We start from the raw sequence: 8,962 nt of genomic DNA on the forward strand, positions 1-8,962 counted from the left end.
AGCGACAGAAATCGAAAAGCAACCAAATAAATCAGCAGATACTTTTCCATGGCATCAGACAAACTCCAAACAGATTGCAAAAAGTCTTCGTTAAATTAACTAAACAAGGAGTGGAGGTGGAGGGGGTGGAGATAAATCTATGAAGCTACATATAACTGTCCGTTGGTTATCTCCGTTAGACGAACACTCCGAAGCCTATATTCTGATTTCCTACATTTACAAGATTTCTAGTTGATGGATAAAAATATTTGAACATAAGGGCACCCACCATCTGCATCTTTTAAAAGCACAAACTGAATCAATGTGAAAATAGAAACACTATCATAAACATCTAAACCTTGAATGAAATCTAGTATGTCAGGTGCAACTTGCATTTTTTAAATTTATTAAATCAACATAGAATTATGTTTAATTAGCTAAGAAATTATCAAAAGGAAGAAAAACTATTCATGATGCAGCCTTCTAATCATTTATATGCAATAAACTACCAGTTTATTGTATATAAAAGTTTTTAAAAGGTAGTCTTAAACTACAGGTGGTAGCCTAAAATATCTTTACAGAAGACAAACCACGAGAGTTTTTATATAACAAATTGTTTTAAAATTCTTAATTAAAAGAGGTTCTATGTTGATGGTATTGGTTACATTTTTATAATTTTTGGCTATTTTTAAATGTTTGGAATTAAAATGACATAATACAGATCTATGATTTTTTTTCTGCCTGTTGCCAACGGAAGAAAAAAATGCAAACCTAACTTTATTTTTCATAAAAAGCACACGCCTCAAAAAAATATCGGAGGGTACCTTTAGATACTACAGGTTGGCTCTCTTAGTGCTTTAAATCATGTAATTTTAGAAACAGGAATTTGAAAATGCATTTGTGGTTAAAAAATCCTAATCTTTACAAAGAAACTATTCCAGCTGTTGGGGAATTAAAGTGCTCATATGTCTTATGCATTAAACTAAACTGGATTTCTTCCTAATAAATTCCCAACAAATACAGGACTTGACAGTAAAAAAAATAATAATCCAGTTTTAAATTAAGGAATTCTACAGGTTGGCATATCTTGCCATTAATTAATATTTGGGAGACAGTGAGTTCCAAGGGTAAGTACAAAAAGAATGCAAACAATTAGTTTTTTTTTAAAAAGATGGTGGGACTGGAGAAGACAGGGTAGAATAAGAATAAGAATCTTTGTGGTTTGAAATTCAGACCACTTTTAAAGGTATGAATAACTATTTTTAAAAATGTAATAGAAAATCGGGTCCCCAGATGTAACAGAAAAGCAGCTGCTTTGATTTGCTCCAATTTTGCAGGGGAGGCTCTTTTCCTGCAGAAAACTTGCTATTTCAGGAAAAAGAGAAAAGAAAACCTTGAGAGAAAATTAAGGTACCAGCCTTTGCAGAGGAAAAAGCAATGTAAATGTACATAGATTTTTATTCCCAAGGCTATAGAATACATCCATTGTTTTCCAACTTTAATAAAATCCTTTCCAAACAAATCAAAGTTCACAAAAAAGGTATGAATGAAAAAAGTAATGATTCGCTGCTGCTCTGACCTGTCAGCAATTGGGATGTTTCTTCAATCCTGCTCCACAGTAGATACAGAAAATTCTCAAGTTTTCTGGAGCATAATGGGGGGGGGGGGAGAGAAAACTACTCAAAACTGCTTTTCTGATCAAGAATATATATATAACCGATTTGGCTTTTACCAAACTATCTCTAGTTATCAACAGAAACAAAAAAAAAACCGTGATTCAAATTTTAGCAGAGGAAAAGAAATCTCACTTTTATCTTACTTTTTTGCAAATTAAAACAGGTGTCTTTTCCGGGTTATTCGTCTGAGCACAAAATAATGCAACTGGTTTATATAGTTTTAAACAAGGGAATTAAAAAAGAAGCTTCCGATCTTCCCATTTCACTAAATACAACAAAAAAGAAAAAGAGAACTGTCCCAGAAGTATATCTGGGAGATACAGAAAATCAAAAGAAATCCCTCTCAATAAATTCACCCTGCCTTGCTCGGCCGTTGGTTTTTGTTTTTTGTTTTTAATAACCAGAAATCTCAACTGCTTTGCGCCTGTAAACTTCAGGAACGAAACCAGTTCAGCGCATTGCAAAGACAACGAAATTTTCGTCCCTTCCAGGAAACAAGTGCGGGGGAGGATATCTTCCCTCTGTCCCGATTTCTATATTCGGTCCAGGGTTTATTTTCTTTTTAAAACAACCAAAGCTCATCAAACGTGCGGATGACTCGAGTTGTTTGAATTTATTACAACAATCCCTTCTCTGCACATTTCCTGTCTGGAAGGCGAAAGCATTCAACGCAACTCCTGAATTGGTCACTGCCTAATGATTTCATTGTGCTCAAGCAGATGGTTTTTCTGCATTTCGATCTACAAGGTGAGGAATTATTTCCCCTTCCTTGCAACCTCTGTGCTGACTTTCCTGCCTCTTTTTTGCGACGGCGGCTGTATTACACTGAAACCTCGAGGATTTTTAGCTTCTGAGCTTAAAGGCGCATGAAGTTTTACTCCAGGAATCCAAACAGTTCGTTTTCCATTCTCCCCATTTCCTCCTTCAACGGTTTCCAAACGGGTTTGCGATTTGCCCGCTGTAGCCACGCTCTCACCCTAGACCACAAAACCGCCTTTTGCTGTTTCTTTGCAGGAATAACTTGCAAACGGGCAAAGCGCCTCAGACTTTGTCTCTTGGAGAAATAAGGGCGTGTGAAATTCTTTGAAAGAAAGGAAGTTGTTTTCGAAACTTCAACCTTTCATCCAAATTTTATGTGTTTGACGTACGTCACAATGATCACAACGAAAAAGGACTTGGACCAAAATAGGGACAAGTCCTTAATTGCTATTGGTTAATCGCCAATAATCAAAGTTCAAATGCGAGCCCGTCCTATAGTAAAACTGAAAGCGTTTGGGGAAAACGGTGCCGATTATTACGCGAGGGTTAGCTAAATGCAACACACACACACCCAAATCCCAGGGTTTAAAACATTAGGTTTTATTTAAAATTATTTATAATTATTAATTCGTTCTTCCTCTAAGGTGCCCCACTCTTGCTTGGTTTTGTTTGGGGAAACTGCTTTGTTACACCAGGAGACCTTGAGACCTGCGAAAGTCGGGAAATATACCTCCATGTGGTGTGCACAAGGATTGCCGCCTCCCTTTAAAAAAAATTAAATGTTGGCGCTAATTGGGAACTGTTTTCTTGCATTTTTCCAGAATTTTACTCCGGCACCTGATCCCACCCACCCCCTCCTGTGTGTGGTATTGCCCACCTCCTCCCCAGGAAAATAAAGAGTAGGACAGGAAGGAGGGGAGTTCTGGGATCAGGGCTAGCCTTCCGAGGGGAGGGAGCACCCCACTGATTTGATTTTTAAATGCATACTCATTAAGATTCCACTCCCCACATACACAAACACACACCCACACCCCTTCCAACATTTCCACCCCAAGATCCGATAAGCAACGGCTTGCCTTAAAACTTTGTTCGGGAGAACGGGCGCGGAACGAAATAAGAGGCAAACTTGACTTGCAAAGTTTTGATTCTTCCAAACATTACTGCCTTGAATTTGCGGGATGCTCTTAAGTGCCAGGATAGAGAATTAAATCGAAACTCCGGCGATCTACCGCTGAAAAGTTAAAATACACGCACCTATGGAACAACACCCACCCACCCACCCCGACGAATGCCACTGCTCCTGGACTTTCTATCAGCAACCCCCCCTCCCCGCAATTTCAAGACACCTACCTTGCAAATTTCTCAGAAGGCGGCGTCCCCCTTTGATTTCAGGCTGGGCAAGGCAAAATTCTGAGAGGTGCGTGGGGAGGAAAGCTGGACGCACTAAGCCCGGCGCGTGTGTGTCAGCGCTTTCGGCCAGCATGGGAGTGAGCGAGAGCCTGACACGGCTGCTGAGAGCCAGGGAAGGCGCAGCGCTGCCGCTCTAAGCAGTCTCTAATCAGTGAATGAGCCTCCACTCTCTCAGGGATTCCTAGCTGCTCACACACGCGCGCGCTCGCTCGCTCGCTCACAAACACACACACACACTCACACAGATACACAGCCGGCCTGAGAACGGAATACATTAGGGCAGGGAGGAAGCTTGGGAAATAGAGTCCACAGCTGGAAAGCACAGCTGGTCAGGGATGAGTTGCCCTCCCCGACACGGGCCGATGGATAAAAGTTTGACTAGAAGCTGAGTGAAGGGAACGAGTCTCTGCCTAAGTCCACCTGTTTCCTACACTTTTTAAGTTCGATGTCATTCTATTCTATTCTAGAACTAAGGCTCTTTTTGCAGGAAATAGCTAGGTGGGCACTGTCCTTCCTTTGTTTAAACTGTCCTTCGGTTTAAAATTGATTCTCATCTGCTTTCTCCTCCATTAACAGCTTTGGTAATGAGGACATTTTCCCATGTGATGGATGCTTAAATTGACCTGTAACGACAAAGTGTTGTTAATATACCCAAACCATGTATGGTTGAAAATTATCTGGGAGCCCCATCCCGTTAAACAATAGTTTTCCCATTCAGAATTTAAGTTGTTTAAATTGTTGCTTAAATCTTATAAAGGTCAAATACCCCCCTACGTTGGCTATAACATACATGTTATTTCTTAACTATTTTCAATAAAACAATACCCAACTATTCCAGTAAGTGTAATGTACTGTGTAGTGTGGAACAACATGATGCCTTCCAGATAAATAGAATTTCAACTGCTAGTATCACCAACCACTGTTCATCCCATATAGAAAAATTGAACCAAATGACCTTTAGATTCCTTCCAACCAAACAATCAGGAATTTAAGAACAGAGATATACGAATGATGATTTAGGAGAGAGACTGGCTGAGTTGGGAGATGAGTCAAGTGGGTAATTAGTCTGGAATCCCTATGTGGGCACAAGAGGCAAAGTCAGTCTCTCTCTCTCTCTCTCTCTCCCTCTCCCTCCCTCCCTCCCTCCCTCCCTCCCTCTCTCTCTCTCTCTCTCTCTCTCTCACACACACACACACAGAGACATACACTTGAATGCTGTTGAACCTTATCTAGTCTTACTCAGATGTAATGTGAGAAAATACTTGTTCATAGGTGTGAGCAAGGTAATTGATCTCTTCATGTGTAGATCTGGTTGTTTGCGTCTGGCAGATACTGATTTAAATGGAATCTATTTCCAAGGAAACATCAATTTATGAATCGTCAAAGTTTCTTTCTTATATAGAAAATCAACATTATTTGCATAAGAATTTCAGGAGTAAAAGTTTGAGATCAGACTAACTGATGCTGATATTCAATAAAAAGTATATATATATATATATATATATATATATATATATATATATATATATATATATATATATATATATATATATATATATATATATGTATGTACAAATTTGCACCTATCCCTGGCATACGCTCACACCTACATACAGAGACACTATATCCAGATACCAGATTAATTTTCTCTAAGTCTGAGAAGATAGAATGGTGCTCAAAGAAGTAACTTAGGATCATAGACTAATGTTTGAGAGATATTTGAATTCAAATACTTTCCATAAATTAGAAATGGTAGTAGCATTGTTAAAAAGCAAGAGATGTCTGCAGTCATAACTTTGTTTTTAACTTCACAGGGTTGCTTAATTTTAAAACAAGTAACAATTAAACACTGAACTACAAACTAGCCCACCACAGTGGATACATTGTAGTACCATGACATACAAATCTGGTTTCTATGACCAAGTATTCTGAGTGAACACGAAATATTTTATTAATTGAAAAAATCATAAGTAAATATAGGTAAACCTGGTGCTGAAACATAACCAACAACTTTTAGTTTGAGAGAATAAATATATTAGGACTGTGCAAATTAATATAAAGTTGCAAACAGCTGCAACTATCCAAGCACCAAGGTGTAAGCATACATATGGTGAATAGCTATCCTGGTAGAAGTATCTTCTGAGCATATGGATCAAATATTCATGAGTACACATGTCCAGAAGTTCCCAGGACCTTGAAATGAAGAGTTTTCAAGTGACCTGAGCTGCTGTTCACCTTTGTAGTACAAATCCAGAAGAGTATTTAACGTGTCTCATTTGATGATCTGAGAGAGGGAGAGAGAAAATGAGGGAGAGAGATTATACAAAGCACATAGTAAAACTCTTACCAAAAGCAAGAATTAAAACTTGCTCTTTGCAAATAAATCCCATGTTTACTTTTTTCAGTGGGCCCCATTTTCAAAGCATACTGAGACCTGCAGCCAATAAAGCTAAGTTTTAACCATCAGTTTTGAATCAAAGCTTTAATAGAAAGTTCTGTAAATATAATGTGATGCAATTAGTGGATGTTTGTGTCACTTAAGTGATAAAGAGAAAGATTCAGAAGACCAAGTTGCCTATTGTTATGTAACCTAAAAAGGCCAGCACTTACATTAAAAAATTATAAAGAAATCAATATATAGTAACCCTTCCATAAAATCTTGCCATCTGGAGATATTGCATCAGAACCTCTTCAACTATTGCCAGACAGCATGGTTATTATCAGGGGAATTCGCTTATGGGAGCAGAACAACAACAACAAAAAGGCAGGTCTGACCAGGTGATCAAAGCCCTGCTCCTTTTTACATGAGTAAAAATATGTGTAAAATGCCTCCTGGGGATCTACCATTTCAATGGGACAATGACATAAGAGTTGCTTCTAGACTATGTGCCAACTCATTCAAATCAGCCAATAGTTTTTTTTAGTAGATCTGACAGCATCTGGATAACAATATTTTTATCTAAATTCATTTTTATTACATATTCCTCCTTTCTAAAATTCAGTTTTTCAAGACAAGCAACATAGCTTAAAATTGTCAGTTAAATCAGCCATTGATGGAATTGAAAAAGAGACTTTTGAAACAAAATAACTTTTTCTTTTTAGGCTGCTCTTTCCTCCTGTTTCATGCCCAATATTTCTGAGAAATATGTACAGTATTGAGCTTTGAGAGATTTTACTTTCCCAATAAAGTACTACCCATGTTAAATTTCTACTTTAAAAAAAAGATAGAAATGTAGATTAAATATGTCAACCTTGCAGCAATTATGTTATTCTTTATTAAGTTAGACATTCTATTGTCTGGGCAAGGCCAACCTCAAGTTCCATAGGCCTTTGGTCAACAGAATAGAGTCCCACCTTACCTCTGCATTAGCAATATCATTGGTATTTTATCCCCCCAGCCCAGCCAATATAGCCACTGACAATGATATAAACCCACTTCAGCGCCACTATGTTCTATTTCAGCCTTACTCTTGACTTGTAAGGAGTCCAATATGATCCAGTGCCAAATAAAAGTTAACTGAACTATTTGCCACATTGAACTGACATTCCCAAGCTATTTTGATGCTATATACCAAGAGGTTACTTACCTGGTAACTTAGTGCTACCAAGGCAACATAGGTTAAATTGGGAAATGCCATCCTGACTGATTTCCCAGGCACCTTTGCAGCTGTCACATTTTCCAGAGGAGGGGAGGGAGTGGTCACCTGTGGGCATTCTCAAAGCCTGATTGGTCCAAAGACTCAGAGCAAAGCCTTAAATACTGGTGCCTTCCAATCCTGGCCCAGTTTCTCTCAGTCTTTTTTGGTCCAAGTACTGTTTGAGAATATTCCATAGGTAGGATTTAATTTATTTGATCTGGCTTTCTATTTTGGCTTAATTGGGCACTTTAAAAGTTTTTCTAAATTCTAAATTGTGCAGCTGTGGCCCAAAGGAACAGATCTCTGCCTCAGGTGGTTGGGGAGGGCCCTGTGGGGCATTTTAGCCTCTCCCCCCCCCCCTGAGCCTGGAGCCTCAGCCCTATCGCCGGGATTGCGGGGGTGCCAGCTCCTGATTTCACCTACTAAAGGAGCAGCTTGCCTTTAAGGGAACGGCGGCGGCAGCAGCTTCAGCACCACGTGGAGTGCACGAAATGCCCGCGGAGGCGCCGATCGCTGTGGGCGGCTGCCGCTTCGCCGGGATTCATCGTGCTGTTGAGGGGGACGAGCGGGGGTGAGGGGAGCATGCCTGGGTGCCGTGTGGCTCTCCCCGACCTCGTTTTGCACAGCGCCGGCCTCTGGAAGCCTGGCTGAGCCGCGTGTGATTGTGGGCAGCCTCTAAACCGCGCACAGAGCTCCAGCAGCTTCGGTCTACAGCGAGGGCAAGGCATGGCAAGTGGTATTTTGAGCCTAGTTCCCCCACAGGCTTTGGGCCCTGGTCCCGGTGGGGCCTGCGGAGGCCCATGTTCCTGCTTCCCTCGTCGGATGCATGAGTAAGATATGAACGAGGGAGTGGAGATCCCCCAGGGCCAGGTGGTGGGCCCGATCAGGGGTGAGGGAGCCCTGGAGCAGGAGGTGGGGCAGGGGGTTCCCCATCGGGATCCTTATGTACCCAGCACCCTTCTAGGTCCTCCACCAGGGAGGAGGCCAGGCGGCATAGGGCGATTGAGAAGACTTTTGCCAGGGCAGAGAGACAGGCCAAGTCAGTCAGGCCCTCATCCCGAGACAGGTCCCGGTCTCCTCTCGGGCCTATTTCTAGCTGGTCTTCCCCTAGGGGGTTTAGCCCTTCTTCTTCCTCAAGCTCCTCTGGCAGGCCTCAGGCCTTTTCCAGGAGGAGGGGTTCCCCTTCTCCTTCAGGTGATCCTTTGGAGGGCACCTCTCGCAGGTTGGCGCCTCAGGGGCCTAGTTCTACTTATGGGGATGTAGATGATTTGGATAACCTCCCTGAAGGTATTAAAAGGCTTATTTCTGCAGCCATTTCACAGGGCATTGCTCAGTGGGACAAGGGCTCCCTTTCTTCCAGGCATGGGGGGCTGGGCAGGGCCCAGTATGGTGCTTCCTCTCCTTCCATGGTTAGCGAAGCTTCGTTCTTGGGGGTGGGGAGAACCTCCAGGACATGGGCTTCTCGGATGATGAGAATGTGGGTCTTCCTGAGGAGCCCTC

General features: G+C 41.4%; 1 protein-coding gene across 2 annotated transcripts in view; it reads right to left on the bottom strand.

Moving 5' to 3' along the window:
* RNF220 (ring finger protein 220) overlaps positions 1–3,895 on the bottom strand; it is a 388,384-nt gene extending 384,489 nt beyond the window's left edge. The window contains exon 1 of one of the 2 annotated variants that reach the window (XM_087719790.1): positions 3,765–3,895. The gene's annotated coding sequence lies outside the window, so the exon portion shown is untranslated. The remainder of the gene's footprint in view (positions 1–3,764) is intronic. The other variant, XM_087719789.1, reaches the window with a different exon arrangement.
* Positions 3,896–8,962: the final 5,067 nt, after the last annotated feature.

The sequence above is a fragment of the Thamnophis sirtalis genome, unplaced genomic scaffold, assembly GCF_051295495.1.
Source record: "Thamnophis sirtalis isolate CommonGarterSnake01/CBP01778 unplaced genomic scaffold, rThaSir2_p1.2 scaffold_7, whole genome shotgun sequence".
In the NCBI taxonomy this organism is placed as follows: domain Eukaryota; kingdom Metazoa; phylum Chordata; class Lepidosauria; order Squamata; family Natricidae; genus Thamnophis; species Thamnophis sirtalis.